This window comes from Callorhinchus milii, unplaced genomic scaffold (genome assembly GCF_018977255.1).
Source record: "Callorhinchus milii isolate IMCB2004 unplaced genomic scaffold, IMCB_Cmil_1.0 Scaffold8, whole genome shotgun sequence".
NCBI classification, from domain to species: domain Eukaryota; kingdom Metazoa; phylum Chordata; class Chondrichthyes; order Chimaeriformes; family Callorhinchidae; genus Callorhinchus; species Callorhinchus milii.
Window position 1 is genome coordinate 6,048,569 of NW_024704749.1, and position 20,181 is coordinate 6,068,749.

The following is a 20,181-nucleotide window of genomic DNA, read 5'->3' on the forward strand; positions in this document are numbered from 1 at the left end:
CAAGAGCGATTTATTGTTAGAGAAAAAAAACGCTGTTATACTAGTGTGCTTCGAAAGGTCTTTAGTGTATAAAAGAGATGAGTCAATTATTGATTGTAAATAAACACAAATGTATATACTGAAATGAAGTAACTTCAAATATGATCTTTGACTGACTTACCTTCTTCTCTGGCACGATAAATAGGGAACTTAATAATAATAATCCTTGCATTTGATATAGGGTCTTATACCGTCTTTGAGACCTCTCAAGTGTTTCACAGTATATATTGTAAAGTGGATTGATGGTGCAATTTTTGGGTGAAACGTGGCAGCCAATTGCACACATCAGTGTCCCACAAACAGTCGTGGATTGAGTGACCAAATTATTATTATTACTTTTTTTGAAGGGATTATTATAAAGATACTAAAACATTGAGCACCCAGACACTCAGAAAGTAGGTCACTGTTATATTTATGTACTAATGCTATGTTATTGGCCAGGGATGTTTGAAATGTTCATAGAAGTGTCACTTATCAATATTATTTGATCAACAATCAATTGACAATCAATTACTGTATTTAATCAATTGACATTGTGTATTTTTTGACGAAAAAAATCACAATCGAGAGCAAGTGGAACAGTAGCAAATCAATGATCGTTATTGGATCAGCAGTGATTTCAAAGAGATTGTGGTCTTTACATAGAAAAAATCACTCATTTAGAATTCAATTCACCTTGGAGTATAAGAGAGTTGAAGGCGGAAACAGCGAGAGAGTGGACAAACAATCTTATCTGGGGGATTGTTGGCCGGGGCACTGGGAGAAATGCCCTTTTCTTTTCAAACTGTGGCACAGAAATTTTGGAGCTCGATATAATAATAATAATCCTTGCATTTGATATAGGGCCTTATCACATCATTGGGACTTCTCAAAGCAATTCACAGATTATGTTGTAAAGTGTAGTGATTGTGTATTTTGTGGGCGAAATGCGGCAGCCAATTGCACAAAGCAGTGTCCCACAAATTGTCATGGATTGATTGACCAAACTTGTTTTTGAGGGATTAAAGTGATTTGCCATTCATTTCATAATAATAATAATAATCATAGCTGATCCGATCTGCTATGCCTCTGACAATGTACCCTCTGATTTCCCCAACGCTGGTAGGAAGCTGTACTCAGTGTTTAAGTGGCTAATCCTTTAATGCTTGTTGAACATATAAATATATATTCTTTGCCTTAAAAGTAATTTAGAGTACAAATCAACTCTCACTCAACATCCCTCTATTCCTTCCGTCCCGATTTCACGTTGTGAAACATACTTGAACACTGAATGTGATGCTCTTTAAATCCACATTATGCTCTTTGCTGGTTTATAAATAGCTTTGGAGACATTACAGCAATCTTATCCTCTATCCAGCCAAAGAAACGTATAAGAAAGTGCAGCAATAGCACTGGAAGTGTTGTCAAGCCCAGGGAGAAAAGTGGAAGAAATGTAACTGTTTAACAGTAAGTCGGTTGAATCAACATAATAAAAATGGCCTTTTGCATTGGGAAGACATCCTAAAGTATTTATAATGATAATAATATTCCTTGCATTTGATGTGGTGGCTTATCACGTCTTTGAGACGTCCCAAAGCACTTCACAGAATAGATTGTAAAGTGGATTGAGTGTGTATTTGTGGGTGAAATGCAGCAGCCAATTGTGCCACAGCAGTGTCCCGCAAACGGTCATGAACTGAGTGACTAATCGACGAAAAAATGGGTTCCTACTTACTGCTAGGTAAACAGAGATGTGTGGGAGTAAGGAAACTTTCCTAAAGTTTCGCGCCGCCTGGGAATTGAACCCGGGTCCTCTCACTTGTGTGTCAAAAGTAAAAATTAAAAATAATAATAATAATTTGCATTTGATTCAGTCCCTTATCACACCGTCAAGTCAACTCAAAGCGAGATTTTCACAGTGAAGCATAGTGACTGTGTGTTTTGTAGGCAACTACAATTTGTGCAAGACTCCCAGCTCCCCTCCACCCCGCACCACCCCCCCCCACCCATCCCCAGCCTCCAACTAGTCCTGTCACACCATTACCCTACTCGCTAATATATTAGCAGTTACTTAGTAATAAAATGCTGAAAACCCACATCCTTTCCTTGAATTTCAGAGCACAAGGCATGGATTCTTCCATCAGGGAGCACACAGGGAGCACACACGGGCTTGGAATGTTACTCATTAGGATATTTTAGTAGCTAACAAGTTTTTGGTAAGTAGTGGTGTATTCCTACTGCGCAGCATCATAAATCTCTCGTGCTCAGAATTTTCCAAAATGGATTTTAATAGGCATTTTAATACAAATTATGTCCCCCTACACCCCCCCGCCACCCACCGCACCACACCCCACCCCCCCACCCCACCACCCAATGTCCAGGCAAGAGATGGTTAATGACGAAACATTAATACTGTCGTGAGCTATTGTGCTGTGCTGAGTAGCAATTACTCACTTACTTTGTGGGCAAAACGCCCACAAAATACACAGTCAATTCACTTTACAGTATATTTTGTGAAGCGTTTTGAGACGTCTGAAGATGTGATAAGGCGCTGCATCAAATTCAAGGATTATTATTAGTAGCATTATTATTAACTGCTATGATTTTATATGACAGGAGGGCATTGCGAAGCTATAATGGGTGCATTTAACCCGCCCCAGTCCCCGCGCACCCCCCACCCCACCACCTACTGCAGGTTACAGGTCAGCTGTGTGCGTGACAGATTGGCAGACATTGTTTTCTGGAGCTATGGAGAATGGAAGGTCTGTCTGGTGAACGAAAGAGCGAAAAACAGACCTCTGTACGGGGAACCTGCTTTGGGTTTGTGCTGTCTGTGGGATAGGGCCAGTCTCCTTACAGCTGTGTGAGATACAAAGTACTGGCTTCAAATGCACACAGCTTCTCACGGGCCTTTTTGAGAGAGGTGTTGCTTTGATCTCCGACAGAAGCATCAAAGATGTCTGGCAGCCAAGCCGAAGCTTTTATGGTGAAAATTTCTAGGAAAGCCAGAACCCTGTCAGGGTCCATTGCTTCCACCAGCGGCCTGACATCGCGGTTGGAATCAAAATTAGATTAGGTGCATTAACATTTAACCTTTCTAAATATTTCTCGGGTTGGGGGGAGGAGGTTCCAAATGCACTGACTTTGGAGTGTGGCCTGTAACCTCTTTACAAAAGCATTCCTCGTGTTGTCTCAACTTGGAAGAAACTTAACATAAGTTCAACTAATAACACCAACAACTTACATTTATATAGCGCCCGTCACGCAGGGTTAGAGTCCCAGAGCCCTTGGCAGTGGCAGAGCATGACGTCGAGGCCGGGGGGAGGAGGGAGGTGACCATTGGCACTATCAAAGAGGAAAGTCTTCAGCCGCAATCTGAAGATGGGGAAGGAAGGGGAAAGGCAGTGGAGGGGGGAAATATTTGGGGGAATTGTTGGCCAAAACACTGGGAGAGAGAAACTCCCTGCTCTTTTCGAATACTGCAGTGGGATGCTCAATACCCACCCGAACAGGCTCGATTCCAGGACCACTGCTGTCCTGACAGTCGACCAGTGAGACATCCAGTCCTGAATAATAATAATAATAATCCTTGCATTTTATATAGCGCCTTATCACATCTTTGAGACATCTTAAAGCCCTTCACAGAATATACTGCAAAGTGACTTGACTGTATGTTTTGTGGGCAAATCGAGGCAGCCAATTGTGCACAGCAGTGTTGCATAAACAGTTGTAGATTGAGTGACCACATTATTTTATTTGTTTATTCTTTAAAGGAATTATTACCCCCAGAAAGCTTTCCACCAATCGACTAACAACCAGGTTCCTACTTACCGCTAGATAAACAAAGGTGGGTGGAGTAAGGAAACTTGCCTAAGATTTTGCCCTGCCCGGGAACTGAACCCGGTTCCTCTCGCTTGTGAGGTGAGCACACTAACCAATAGACGAGAGAACTCCACAATGAGACTGGCTTTCTCCAACTCGGCGTCAACAAAAGTTGGCGGCCAAATTGCCGAAAATTAAGGCTGAGTTTAGGAATCTGCCAACTTCTGTACATCGCAAAATTAACCTAGTAAACCTAGATAGCCCCTGCTGGAATTTCCACAAGCCAGTCTCAAGAGGAAGACAGTGGAATTGGGAAATTCATATCAGCCTTTTATCTCCTAATCTAGCTAGTGTTGTTTACTGTGAGTGGAATATGGAAGTGGATGCTGGAGGCTTTGGTGGGAAGAAAATTTATCAGCGGCTGGGACTGGTCTAAACATAGCCCAGCAGATGTGCGAAAAGTGCAAGGGGGAAAGAAGAGTCAGTAAGCAGGATTTTTTTCGACCTGATAAGCTGAGCCAGCAGAAGTGCCTTGATTTCAGAACATGAAGGAGAATGATCAACTTATTGATATAATAATATAATAATAATTCTTGAGCAGTAGGATCTTTAACGCCGTCTGGTCAGGGCACAGATGGGAGCTGGGTTTGTGATCTCATCCGAAGGACAGATGCCTGTGATGATAATAATAATAATCCTTGCATTTGATATAGCGCCTTATCATATGGTTGAGACGTATCAAAGCGCTTCACAGAATACACTGTAAAGTATTTTTGTGGGTGAAAAGCGGCAGCCAATTGCACCCCTTAAACCTGCATCGTCTTATCCTACATATTCCAGTTGTGTACTGTGGATCGAGTGACCACATATTTTTGGGAGGGATTATTACTCTCTGGTGATCCACCAATCGATTGTCTTTAACGTCCACATTGACAAGCAGACGGCAATCTTAGTTCAATGTCTCATCTGAAGGATGGACGATGCCTCCAACAGTGTAGCAATAACCCCCACACAACACTATTGGATCGCCAACCTAGACTGTGAGTTCAAAGTCCCGATGCAGGGGCTTGAACCCACAACCTTCTGACTCGGAGGTGAGAGCGTTACGAAGTGAGCCAGACTGACACCTAATGTGATATCTCACAAAGCTCTGTTATGCATTCCTTTATATTTTAATGGCTCGGTTAAAGACTCCTGTAAAACCTCACTTGGTGCAATATTAATTTCTTCTGTTATCTCTGCGTAATGGTATTAATACAGAAACACACTGGGAGACTGGGATAAGTGATATTGTGCAGGTGCTGTTTCAGATAGCCAGTAAGTCCTGCCTATTCCCTTAACAAAAGGAAATGTCTTATCAATGATTTAGTGATCATGGAGGATGGAAGCTGGGGGGTTATAAAGGCATTAAATGTTGACTTATTTCAAGGGAGCCTCACGATTGACAAATAAATTGTGCCTTTTACAGAACGTATTGTATTTTGATTTACGGTTGATTTTATTCAAATCTTTTTGCTAACTGTTTAACAAAATAAATCAGCTTCGATAACATGAGGAAGAACTGCAGCTCATTCAGACTGAGCCTGAAAGAGTGTACAATGCTAATAGATAATTGCCAATTGGCACAAAGAAGTAAAAAAAATTGCATTTTTTAAAAAAATGCTATGTTCACCTCCCATTAATTGATAGCATAAGCTCTCATCTAGGGAATCAAGGGCCTATCTCTCTCTGTCTGTCAAAGGCGAAATGGAAATTCTCTTCAAACCTTCCTCTACCCAGGTCACATACTTTAGTCAGGTATTTAATCAAGGTAAAAGGGAGCATGAGGCCCTCACACAGGGGAGAACGACTTGAAGCAAATCCTGTTGACTGTCTCATGTCTTCTCTCCAGCAGAAGAGCTGTCTACAGTGATGATGGCTAGCTTTCCAGAGAAAGGTCTGTGAATTTGGCAATGCCTTTTATCTCAATGTTCGTCTCTCGGAGCTTCACCACAGCCTACAATACCCTGTAATTCCCTGTTAATCACTTTCGCTGTTTAGTTTCTTGTTAGAAATAAAAGCCCTCTGGGTTCACAACTAATAAAGACTCCTGTATTGACTTATTTTGCAAACCATTGCAAAGCGCCCACTTTTTAACTGCGACGTCTCACGTGAAAGCTTCTTGCCTGTGTTTACAGCACTGATAGCCATTTGCTAAATTGCCAATGTCTTGTAATATTAATTGGAGTTGATGGTCAATCACAAAGCAAGTGGTGCTTGTCTCAAGGGTATCTCTTTTGCTGGCTGGTAATACCATACATGCGTGCAAAGCCTCTCCAACACAACACATACCTTGTACCATTTAAAGGCTGGGTGACAGCTTAAGCAAAATTGAAGGGGAGGGGTGTGTGTGTGTGTATGTGTGTGTGGAAAAAATGATACAAGGTCCTGCCCTCAAAGACATCGATCCAGAGAATTTCCTCTTAATGTGTGGTTTCATGTCCACGCTCGAACCATTTCTGACTTGCACCAACACTTTAGAATAACATTTGAAACCCAGAGAGGATCATCATAAACATGTATGATCATTTTGACGGGGCTCGCTGTCATAAAGTGTATGCCACAGAGATGGATCGTCAGCAAGAAAAATAAACCATCCCCGGGGTTACTGACAGGTGATATGGACTGAATCGTGTGTGTTTATTTAGTCGGTTGAATACTTTCCCCAAGTTGCGAAGCAGATAAATCAAAAGAATTTGCAGCAAAGAGGGGAGAAAAAAAAGTTATTTTCAAAGTTCGCTCAAGCGACATGAGTGAAAAGGAACACAAGGATTATAATTAATAATATTACATACATACGTGTCACAGTCTGGGGAGTCAGAGATCTGTGGTGTTCAAGCTGTATTGGCTGGCGTTCCAATACAGTGCTTGGGGGGGAGCACTGCATTGTCAGAGATGCCGTCCTTCGGATGAAACATTTAACAAAAGTCCTGTCTGCGCTCATTCAGATATGAATGATCCCACAGCGCTATTTAGAAGGTAGGGTTTCCCTACGTAACAACAGTTACTACACTTTAATAATAATAATATTAATCCTTGCATTTGATATAGCACCTTATCATGTCGTTAAGACATCTCAAAGCGCTTCACACAATATAATGTAAAGTGAATTATCTGTATATTTTGAGGCCGAAACACGGCAGCCAATTCGGCACAGCAATTTCCCACAAACAGTCGTTTAAGTACTCTAAAACGTACTGTAATAACCATCTGTGCAGAAAAGGGGGAGAGGAGTTTGAGAGGAGAAGCTTCATAAAGAGATTCGACAACGCATTTCATAAAATATACAGAGAACCAAATTTATCAATGGGATCGATAAATCTGAAAGGCTCCCTTTCTAAACCTTCTTTCCCCAGGCCTTCCTGCTTTAAAGTCTCATCGCATAACTGGAACCACTTGCCCCTGGCAACCAGATGCAATGAAGAGAGCATTAGATGGTGAGTGAAATCAGAGGGGAGAGAAAAAAAAGAAAAGCCTTCCGGGTTTGATTCTCCTTTGTAATTTGTGGATGTTTTTTCAATCTGTGTGTGTATGTGTGTGTGTGTGTCTGTGTGTATGTGTGCGTGTGTGTTTTTGCCATGTGCACACTGGAAGGAAACATTTGGAGCAGCAATATATTGTTTCCATACGCGTGTGTTTAAGGGAGGTATTTAATCTCACTTATGTACATGAAGAAAAAGCGATTGATCCAAACATTGATTATTTCAATCCATCCAGATGCAGAGCAGACATGCTCTATAGATTTTTGTGCATTTTTGGAAGGTGATTTTCTCTCTCTCTCTCTCTCTCTCCCTTGCTCTCTATTACATACACTGGCCTCTATGTTTATTACCAGCTTTTCAAGTTAATCAAGATTCCCCGTGGCCTCACCCCACACTTTCCCTCTGCAACCATCTGCAACCCTACTTCCCTGGTCGCTCCCTCTGCTCAGGAAAACATTGGCCTGCTCCATGTCGTCGCCCCCACCGCCCCACCCCCCACCCTGATCTATCCCACTATCACTCCATCTATCAATGTGTGTGGGACGTTACTGTGCGTAATTTCGTCCACAAAATACACAGTCACTCTACTTCAGTAAATCCTGTGATGTGCTTCGAGATGTCTCGATGACGTGATAAGCAGCTATATCGAATGAAAGGATTATTATCATTTTAAGATGAAATGCTCTCACAGGCTAAGTCAAGGTGGCATCCAAGCCTAGTTATTCCTGTCAACTGTTGGTATTACCAGTAACGTCACAGTGAACTGAATAAAAATACTGAATGACAATGCTGGTCTCCTCTATTGCATGTGAGGCAACACAATTAGTTGATATAAAATATGAGAAGCCAATCCTTCCTTTTCTTTCTATCTCTCCCCTCTCTCTCCCCTCTTTCTCTCCCCCCCGTCTCTCTTTCTCTCTCTCTCTCTTCACATTCCACTTAGAAAGGGAAAGATATTCTGCATTCTGCAGGTAATGTTATTTCTGGTCAGTTTCAGCCTTTCGGTGAAGGGATCAAGTATAATTGATCGCTGCTGTTTTGGCGATGGCTGGGCGATTGAAAGTGAAATGAATGGGGTAGGGGGGGGCGAGGTGGTGGGAGGGGGCAAGGGGGAGTGGGGTGGGGGCAGAGGGAGCAGGGAGAGTGTGGGTAACCAAAATCAGCTGTGCCTGCAGCATATGACTGAGAAGGAATGGAGGAAAGCAGGATAGCAGAGCAGGATATTAAATTGAACGATATTTGCACGACTGCACATCTTCTGACTCATGTAAAACATCCAACTTTTCAGCAAACCCATAAATCAAGTTGATCGAGAAGGGGCCACTAATCCACTTTGCTGTGTAAATATGCAGCGCAACCAAAGGAAAGTAACCTTGCAAAAATATTTCCTTTACATTTTCCTTTCCCATCACTGATAAGCATGTTTCTCTTTGGACAGCGTCTCGCCAAAGAATTTATTTGACGTCAAATCAAAATTTGCACCTGAATCATTCTTGCTCCCAGTGGATGAGCATCACTGAGGTAGGGTTAGCAAGCCAGCACGTGGCTCAAGGCATGAGACTGTACATGTAATATGAATTTTATGGTATTCTTCCCCTCATGTTTTATGGGCTGGATTGAAAGCTGCAGTCGTAGATGTTAGCACAGAGTGTCACTTACAATAATAATACTAATAATAATAATCATCCTTCCACGTCATATAGCACTGTATCACATTGTTGAAACAACAACAAATTACAAAGCGCTTCACAGAATATTCTGTAAAGTAGTTGACTGTGTATTTTGTGGGTGAAACGAGGCAGCCATTCCGCATAGTAATGACCCACAAACAGTCATGGATTGAGTGACCATATTTTTTTGAGGGTTTATTACCCCCAGAAAGCAATCTGCCATTCGAAACAAAGGCATGTGGAGTAAGGAAATTTGCTTAAGGTTTCGCAACTGTGAAACACGTTGAGATGATTCGGTGTGGTGAGGAGCTATATCAAATGCAAGAATTATTATATAATTTTTTTATAAATGAAACGGATGACTCAGCCAATTTGTGAAAAGCATCTTACATTTGAGGTAGTGCCTTATCAAGTCATTGAGACGTCTCAAAGCGCTTCACAGAATATACTGTAAAGTGAATTGACTGTGTATTTTGTGGGCGAAACTGTGGCCACAGATGGATACTAAGCTCTCGTCAATTTTGAAAAAACATGGATGCACTCTCTTGTCCCACACACACGTGACGCGGACATATAAACAATCCTAAAGTCAATAAATAAGCGCTAAATCTTCTGAAGTATCACAACTTGTTTGACAAGTGCATCAAAGTGCTTCTCATTTTGACTGATTGGGCACTTCTCTTCAGGGAATCTTACAGATCCATTTCGCTGGTGGAATGTGCTGCAAAATAAATGCAGGCCTGGGAAAAAGCGAACGCAGAGTTCTAGGACGTCTGCGCAAGCGAGAGAGAGAGAGGCACTGTTTCACGAATGCAAAATATATATTATATATTCATATATATATTTACATCCTGGCAAACGTTTTGATTGTTGATGGTGAGCACCCACTCATGTCATGAAAATGGGAACCTTAGGCAGGGTTTCCTGACTCCACACATCTCTGATACCCAGCAGTAAGTAGGAATTCAGTTGTCAGTCGATTGGCGGATCGCTTTGCACAACTTGCATTTATATTGCGCTCTTCACATAGGGCAGCATCTCAGTGTGCTTAACAGTGGAGGAGCCTGATGCCGAGTTGGCTGGAAGGAGCAGGTGTTAGCACGGTCGAAGAGGAAGGTCCTTTTCCAGCTTGCGTGCATCCCGTTCCGATGTTCTCACATCATATCTATTACAGTAGCTACTAAGAGAGTTGTTGAGCAGATTGACAATCAACAACCTTGCTACAAACAACCCATTGTACTTCATCCCATAAACATTTTGCAACCTCAGCACTTTTCATCAGACTCTTTCATAGCAGTCTAATGCACTTGGGAAACATCCTTTTTACAATGCACCAACGTTTATAGTACGATGTTTGCGACATCTTAAGAACCAGAGTTATTTGTTTTGGGTCCATTTTAAACTGCAGTTACACAATAAAAGCCATAGTGTACTATTGAGTTTACCCAACGCAGACCACACACTAACAGATGGTGGGATTTGCATGCACTGGTTACATCAACATGTTACTCACATCAATGTCGCTTTCAACGCTTACTCTGGGCTATTTCCCAGTTCCCCTGGGGGAACTTGTTGTGGGTATTGACTAGAATTCACCCACAAAATACACAATCAATCCATTTTACAAAGTATTCTGTGAAGAGCTTTGAGACATCGCAACAACGTGATAAGGCGCTATATCAAATGCAAGGATTATTAGTATTATTATTAAAGTGCACTGACCCATGTTTCTGTTACATCAAATACTCTACTTTACACAAACATGCAACTAATGTCTGGAACAGGATAATAATAATAATAATAATAGTAATAATAATCATCATCCTAGCATTTGATATAACGCTTTTCACGTCGGGAGGACGTCCCAAAGCGCTTCACAGAACACACTGTAAAGTGAATTGACTGTATATTTGTGGGCGAACGCGGCAGCCAATTGCGCACAGCAATGTCCCACAAACAGTCGTAGATTGAAAAATGTTCCAATTTTATTATTGTTTTTGGTTTTGGAGGGATTATTATGAGGCGTGTGGAGTAAGGAAACTTGCCCAAGGTTTCGCCCTCTGCCTGGAATGGAACTCAGGTCTCTCACTTGCAAAGCGAGTGCTCTAACCACTGAGTTACAGGATGCCAGGAAGGATGGTTGAGGCCAGGACACTGGACTCATTTCAATTTTAAAAAATGTGTGGATATTCTGGAAAGGCGAGGTCAAATGGGTTGAAGGGCATGCTTCATCCAAGCCAATGTTATGATCTTGTGTATCTTTCTAATCTTTCTCCCTGCCCAGGAATCGAAACTGGGTCCTCTCGCTTGGAGGCGAGCGCGCTAACCACTACGCTACGGGAGTCAACATGCATTTCAATGTCGTGTCCTAGTCAAATAATAAAGATTAGGAGTTCAGATCCCAAACTGGACTCAACTAAGAAGACTTTCTCAATCAGAAACCAGCTCAATGGCTAATTTGTGAAGAATGAGATCAAATTGGCCGAATAACAGTCTCCATCTGTCCTCTTTTTGTGAACCAAGCTTCAGGGTTCTGGTTTGAGCCTCTTTGGCAGCAGTTTCCACCTGCCGTAGAGCTCTCCCCTATCCTTGTCTCAGTTCATATTTGGTCACCAGCGCTTCAAGGCAAGCCTGCAACTGGATGAGCCAATTGAAGCCCGAGGCAGGCTCAGGGCATTGCAATGACTTTGGCAACAGGACATTGTCATGACACAGCGATTCATGGAGGGGTGATCAGATCTGCTGGAGCTGAAAGCCGCTCATTTGATCCTCTGGGCATTTCTGTAGTGATTAAAACATGCAGAATTCCCTTTAATGAATAAATAATAATTTGCATTTAATACAGCTCCTTTTCATGTTTTCGAGACTTCTCAAAGTGCTTCACAGAATATACTGTAAAGTGAATTGACTATATTTTGTGGCTGAAACGTGGCAGCCAATTGCGTACAGTCATGGACCGAATTATTATTATTACTATTCTTTGAAAATGTTTACGTTTGCAACAACAAGATAACATTTGTATAGCACCTTTCACGTCAGGAGTACATTCCAAGGGTGGAAGTGCTTTGAAACATCCTCAGCGTGATAGGAAATGTATTAATTGTCAGGATTATTGTTTTGTTATTATACATGGTTTTCCTATAGAAGCTTCGGAACGAATGACCTGTCAGACCAACATCACCTTAAATAGCGTGACTAAGCTTAGATATATCCCTCCATTGTAACAGCCAGTTTAATTGCAGAGGACAGCAGCGTAATACAAACGGACTAAGCAACATAGTAATGCTCGATCTGTATAGAGTTTGCCTGCGATGTATTAGTGACAGGACATTGGTATCTGACGGAAGGCATGCACCTTGCATGTTAAACCATGACAAATTGGGATCCAGTTTGTATCTAATGGTTGTAAAGAAATTCCGCGCTGTGTAAAATTGAGTTGGCTGAAGTGGATACTTTTCACGTGGCGGTGGAATGTAAGCTGGCCCATCCCGAAATGGATGTGCTGCTGCACAGATCATAAATCAGAGATGATGCTGGAAGCATTTGCAAGGAGATAATGGCTTTGGAGGAGAGTGTTCAGCGCCATGCATTAGCGAAAGGTCTGTGGAATAAGGACTTTCTGACCCAATGTCTGGTCTCCTACATAGAGTGGAGGGTTCCTTACAAGAGGGATTCTATTCAGGATGAGGAAGGAGGCAGTGCTCTTGACCTTGACCTCAATAACGTATTTAAGTGCAGATCCTTGATGCATCCACTTCTGTTCGTTGGTTTCAGACAAAGTAAGTCGACTTTTGAAAGCACCAAGCGTGGAATGGCTGGAGCTGGAAGGTCATAATAACAATAATAATCATCATAATAATCATTGCATTTAATGCAGAGCCTTATCACGTTGTTGAAATGCTGCATCCTTATTCACACGATGATCTCTCTTTGCACATCATATATACATTATATATACAGAGGTCACCAGGGAGGAAATGACGTAATTCAAACAAGGAGCAAACATCCACTGGTGTCAGCCTGGCTCAGTGGGTAGCGCTCTCGCCTCCGAATCAGAAGGTTGTGGGTTCAACCCCTACATTAGGGCTTTGCTCTCACAAAGTCCAAACTCGCACTCCAATACAGTGTGGAGGGGAACGCTGTATGTTGGGCCATTCAGGCAGATGTGAAAGATCCCAAAGCTATTTGAAAAAAAACAAGGGAGTTTCTCTATGATATCTTCACGTGGGGAGCTTGTACTCATGTCTTGTATCTTCCATGAATGGTTGCATTGTACCATTCCTCTTTGTGTCCATCTGGTTCATCCAAATATCTTGACAGTGATCCGGTTATCAGCCTGCCCGTAATGCAGATATATCCAAAGAAATCTGGATCAAAAGAGCTCCAGAGAGGCTGGCCAGTCTTACAATACGGCTGGGTTCTTTGGAATCAAATAGAGCAGTCTCCTAAGTGTTTGGGAGATAAGAGCGTAAGTAGTAAGAAAGGCCAAACTTAGGCCATGGAGATGGATGTCCTATGAACCTTGATTGCCTTTGTTAGATAAGATGGTGTCAGCTGAGAGTCTGCGAGGAGGGAGTGGTAAGCATCCCAAAGTGGTGAGGCTGTGAATGATGCATAACGCCATCAACTGAGTCAGTGGAATGGATGTTGCCTTGAGCCTCAGTGGTATGCAACAGAGCAGCCAGTTCAGGGGCTTCCTGATGAGAGCCGGCACTGTTAAGGAGGTGCTGGGTTGTCTGCTCACAATCTCTGCCCAAGCTTAGTTGTCAGTTCTAAAAACATGCTCCCAGCCAAAGGGGTGGACAGGCTTGAAGGTTCTCAAGGTCAAGCAAAGGGGCCAGGGTTCCTGGTTTGACTCCCGCACGGTGGAAAATAACATTTATTTGCATTTTGTTTCTCTCCCTCTTTCCTTAGCCAGTTTTGAAACCTTAGGCTAGTTTCCTTACTCCACATGGCTCTGTTTACCGAGCAGTAAGTAGGTTGTTAGTCGATTGGCAGATCGCTTTCCGGGGCTAATAAACCCTCCAAAAAAATAATAATAATGATTTGGTCACTCAAAACACAACTGTTTGTGGGACACTTGTGCCCAATTGGTTGCTGCATTTTGTCCACAAAATATACAGTGAATTAACTTTACAGTATATTCTGTAAAGGGCTTTGAGACTTCTCGAAGATGTGATAAGACACTGCATGAAATGCAAGAATTATTATTATTGTCTGTCACCCAAGACACCTGGAGAAACTCCCTTTTCATTGAAATAGTGACACGGGATATTTAGCTTTCACTTGAACAGGTACAGACGGGATCTCCGTTTAACGTCACATTCGAAATACGACACCTCTGACAATGCAAACCTCCCCCAGCACTGCACTGACCTTTTCACGATAAAAAAAAATTAAAAAATTATTATTGCATTCAGCCCTGCTGGTAACAGATTAAGTGGTCATAAAATATAGAGATAATCTTAAATTCTCCCAGCCTATATCGAAGGCAATAGCAATCATTTAGTTATGGCAGATTCTTATCTGGGGATTTTTACATCAGTTGGGCTTTTAGTGTGCAAAAAAATCATCATGTACATCTGCAACTTATTCCCAAGTATGACTGAAGGAATAATGAGTTCTCTTGCAGTGTTGATCTGTTATGTCTCAAGACTGCCGATGCTTTTTGCAACCTGCATGTGGGTGTGCTTTGCTTCAGCTTTAGGTATTTCCAAAGCAGACAATGAATTTCCGAAGGAATTACGAGCTCAGGTAATATGCATGCATGCCCATTAGATCCTCCTTGTGGTTAAGTCTCCGAATTTTTCTGAATCGAGAATGGAGCCAGGTAACTTTCCTCACTCCGTGATAACCTACTGCAGTACCTACAGCAGTCATAAAGCTCAGCTGTCTCCAGCAGACTGGGTCTGGGTTTCTTCATATCTACCTTGTGGAATATTGTAGCGCAGTAGTTAGAGTACTCGCCTTGCATGCGAGAGGACCAAGGTTTGATTCCCAGGCAGGGCGAAACCTTAGGCAAGATTCCTTACTCCACACGCCTCTGTTTACCTAGCAGTAAGTAGGAACCCAGTTGTTAGTCGATTGCCGGATGGCTTTCTAGTGGTAATAATCTCTTCAAAAAAAAATATTGGTCACTTAATCTGCGACTATTTGTGAAACACTGCTGTGCGCAATTGTCTCTGCGTTTCAAAGCCAGGTTACTGCATGGAAGAACTGGTTTGAGAAGTAGGATGGTTGGGTGTAGTTAATTAGTACCGTGTTTGAGCCGTTACTTGGTAGTCTTGTTCAGTTGGACCTACAACGAAGATGGACCGTTGCTTACCTCAAGGAGTCTGTCACAGAGTTTGTTATGCCTAGGAGCATGGAAGCAAAATGAAACATCAACAAACAGGCTACAGTTAAAGATCTGTATGCAACGCTTGTTACAGCAAAGTACAGTGAAAGCTAAGCGTATTGCGTGCATAAACCTATCTTTATGGATCTTGTGGAGTTTCACAGCGTAGTGGTTGGGGCACTCGCCTCGCAAACAAGAGCTTGCAAATGCACCCATTCTCAAAGTAATACTGTAAGACCTTGAAACTCTGAGTGGCTTAAAGTTGAGAGGTTAGTGTTTTTCTTGCTCATGTAAAAGGGGTTATGGCATGAACCACCTTTCACCATTAGGAATGCCTTATTATGAGTTATACAGTGGAACACTGCAACAGGCACTTTAAAAGCACCAGGATATGTGTCCTATGTTCATGGGGACTTTATTATCGCCTATGTTACTATGTTGATTCCAGTTATACTTCCTTGTTGAGTTCGAAGCCTGGTATACTCTGAAGTGTTGAACACTTCAACGACAACAACAGCTTGCATTTATATCGCTCCTATCACGCAGGGTAGTGTCCCAGAGCACTTGACAGTGGTAGAGCACGATGCCGAGCTTGGAGGAGAGGGGAGGTGACCGTACACACATGAAGGTCTTCTGTCATGATCTAAAAGAGGGGAAGGAGAGAGCAAGGTGGATGGATTGAGGGAGAGAGTTCCAAAGTTTGGCTGGGGCATGCTTTGCAGAGCAGGACTGCATCCTGCTGACCATACCCATCACATTGATGGGGGTCCGTTGAGTGGGATATGACGCTGCCCATTGAGTACTTAATTGAAGAGGTTCCCTGGTACCTCTGACACAGCACAAGTAGCTCTTGACATAGCCCAGGACTATAGACCCCACTGGGGACCAGGAAAATCACATAACCCAAACCAAACCAGTACTTATAATAGTCCACTTCAACTGAAGTACCTGAGCTTCTGAATTGCATGTGAGAAAAGGGTTAGACCATCAGACAATCTTTTCTTTATGACATATCACACGTTATGTCTGCTGTTAGATCAACTTTGGTCTCGAATGGGGATTTTGAACACACCCGAAGGTTCAAGGTGACATTTTATCACGGTGCAACTGAGCCGAAGATAAAATGCCATCTTCAATTTTTACGCTTTTTTTAAAAAAAAGCTACATGTCAACAGTTTGTTAAATGCATTTCAGATATAAACAGCCTGTGAGGTCGTGTTAATGCAACAACAAGGGCCTCAGAGAGCAGAGAACATGGGTGGGGGGGGCGAATAAGACTGTTTTGCTGAAAGCCTTTGACGAATCGTTTCTCATTAAATATGCATCTTTCTCTCTTAAATTTGCACGAGTTAAAAATAAGAGTATGGGTAAGATTTATAAGCTATTGGGGAAAAATTCCAAACCTGAGTTTAGATTTACATTATATAAGTAGCATTTGTAATAACAATAATATTCTTTGCATTTGATATAGCGCCTTATCATGTTGTTGAGGCGCTTCAAAGAATATACCGAAAGTGGATTAACTGTGTATTTTGTAGATGAAACACGGCAGCACAATAATATGAAATAGCAGAGAGTAAACGTCTGATAACTCGACCCTGACTTAACTTCTCACGACCACTTAAGTCGTCGCGCTGTCAATATCCCGGCCGCATTTATTTATGTATTTATACGTATGCCTAACTCACCACTCTGGATAATTCGTCACTGAGCCCTTTTCCCTTGGGGCGTGGAGCTAGCAGGAGTTTATTGTATTTATTGTATTTTCATAAAAGTTTTTGTTACAATATAAATCTGACAATTATTGTTAACATTTCAGCAAATTCCTTCTAAAGACAAGTAAAAAGTTTCCTCCTATCATTTTTTTTATGAGGACCAAGGAAAGTCGATTGATGTGAAATGGCTACTTTATTAAACTATAAAACATTTGGCTATAATTATTTCAAATTCACAAAGCACTGCAGTCATCTCAGTCGATTTTGCACTATTTCTTAACAGATTTCTTAAGAAGGTTGTGGGATGAAGCCTCACATCATCTAGGCTTTGCTGGGGGTGGTGGGAGGTGCATTGTCAGAGATACCATGTTTCGGATGAGACGTTGATCAGAGGTTCCATCTGTACCTGTTCAGGTGGATGTTAAAGATTCCACTGCACTCTCGGAAAAGAGATGGGAGTTTCTCCTAGTGTCAGTCCCCCCCGCCCCCCACCCCCTGCACCCGCCAGATCAAATCAGTCATTCGCCTCATGTCTACTTGTGGGATATTGCTATTTGCCAATTGGTTGCAACAGTCGTCTACAAAATGCACAGTCACTACACGGTGCAGTAAAATCCTGTGAAGCTCTTTGAGACATCCTAGGGACATGAAAGGCGCTGTAATAATAATAATCCTTGCATTCAATATAGCGCCTTATCACATCTTTGAGACGTCTCAAAGCGCTTCACAGAATGTAGTGTTAAGTATATTTTATGGGCGAAACTCTGTATCAAATGCAAGGATTGTTATTACGGTGTTAAACAAATTCCTGAATATATTTACACTCATGTCCCCTAGAACTGTGATCCAGGTGCTGTATAGACCTGAATCTTTGAATTTCTTCAATAACACATGCGGTACTGACCCCAACATGTGTTATCGATTCTTAAGACAATTGAACTCCATCTGGTATTTGTCCTGAGCTTTCATATCTGAAGTTTGATGTCAAGAATTAATTTAACTGCCATTGCTTAATCCCTTACATTTCTACTTAACATATTCTTTAAAGGATTCCTAGCAGAGTTATTGCTTGGAAGATATCTGGTCTCTTACGCACAGCCTACTTCTTACACGGTTAAAGATTCTTCGGATTCCTTCAGTGATTTTCACAATTCCATGTTCTTTGTTCATTATTGTCCCCCTCTAGCTTGTTAATCCTTTCCTCCCCTGAAGGATGCTGAACCATTACTCAACAAACATCGATAATCTATTGAGTAACACTGATGATACTTGCAATTTGATACAGCATCCTTTGGGTGTGGAGGGCATCCCGAAGCAGGATTCACAGGATTTTTCGCAAGCGAGAGGACCCGTGTTCAATTCCCAGGCAGGGCAAAATCTTAGACAAGTTTCCTTACTCCACAGAACTCTGTTATCCTAGCAGTAATAGGAACCCGGTTGTTAGTCGATTGGTGGATCGATTTTCTAGGGCGTAACAATTCCTTCATAAATAAATAATAATAATTTGGTCACTCATTCCACGATTGTTTGTGCGATACTGCTGTGCGCAATTGACTGCCCCGTTTCACCCACAAAATATACAGTCAATTCACTTTACAATATATCCTGTGAAGCACTTTGAGAGGTCTCAACAAAATGATAATGTGCTATTCAGGCACTAAGACGTTATCCTATGCATGAAGAGGCCGTTATTTATGCACGTTATTGGTGATGAGTAGGGTTAAGCCATAAAAGGGACATTCGACGACAAATACACAGTCACTACACTTCACCACTAAATCCTGTGAAATGCTCCGAGACATCTCGAACACGTGATGCGGAGCGGTGTCAAACACGCAAATTATTGTATAAATAATACAATGTGTGTGTTATTGTATAAACCTCATTTAAACTCTACCAGCATGTTTAGCGAATTCTACAAATAGAGCCGGGACCTGTTAGCTCAATAACATCGTCAACATCTTCAACTGAAAGCCTCGTTGAGAACAGCATAAATATTTTGACAGGGTTGGAATACGTATGTCGAGAGCTCTTCAACGTAATTTTTTTGTTAGAGTTTAAAAAAAAGGCAGAGCAAACACAAAGGGACAGGCAGCCTCCCTTTAACAGTTAGTTGCTCTGCGAGCATATAAATCAGCAGATATAGAGCTAATTTCAGTTGATATGAAGTAGGTTGAAAGGGTACTTAGTAATACCATTTCTGTGCCTTCTCTATCAACACCAGACTCAGTCGATACTAAAAGGACCAACAGTTTATTTTTCAAGACTTTTTACGCTGAAAGATATTGATCTTGTTCAGTGAAGAAACGAAAGTGCCGATTGCAGAGGCATTAGAATTGGATAAGACCTGGGAAATGTGGTTTCCTAGCTGTTACTGTCGTGTTCGACCACCCTAGGAGCAGTCAAGTCCCGTCCTTTGAGAACCTAAAGTGTCACTTGATGTTATCAATAAATTGTCAGCCTAAGTTTCTTCAGTGAGTGTGGGGTCACTCGTCTCTTCCTAGCTCAAAACCGTCTGTTAAAATGCATGTGTCATTTGGGTTTGGGCGGTCGCTCTCGTTTAAACACAAATTTATCACAGCAACAGATGAGTTGATGTGACCACAGGGTCAAGGAAGTGGGGGGGGTGGGTGTGCGGGGGAGAGAAGGAAGAGAGTTGAATTGGTAGTGGAGAGGGAGGGAATCTTGCGATGTATGCTGCGAATGGACATTTAGTCACTTAGTAAAGCATGTGGCTATGGACTGTAGCCAGCCTAAACTTACTCCAAGCCGTTTGACTGACAAATCAAATATACGGATCGCTCCGCGTTTGGCATCTTATCTGAAGCGTCTTATTCAGCCCCGAGCAGCTGAGTTCCGTCGGTCATTGACAGCTGGGAAAAGCAGCCATGATGACAATCAGTCACTGGGTTGACAGGCCTGCCTGCTACAATTCAGCCCTTTATATAAGGTGCAATGCATTAAAGTCCCCACTATGAACACTTGGCTTTCTTGGGGGGAAATGGTGAGTTGGGAGGGGAGGGGAGAGGAGGGCCGATGAGGGTCACAAGAAGTTCATATTAAATTTTGTGAGTNAAAAAAATTATTGAGCTTCAGCA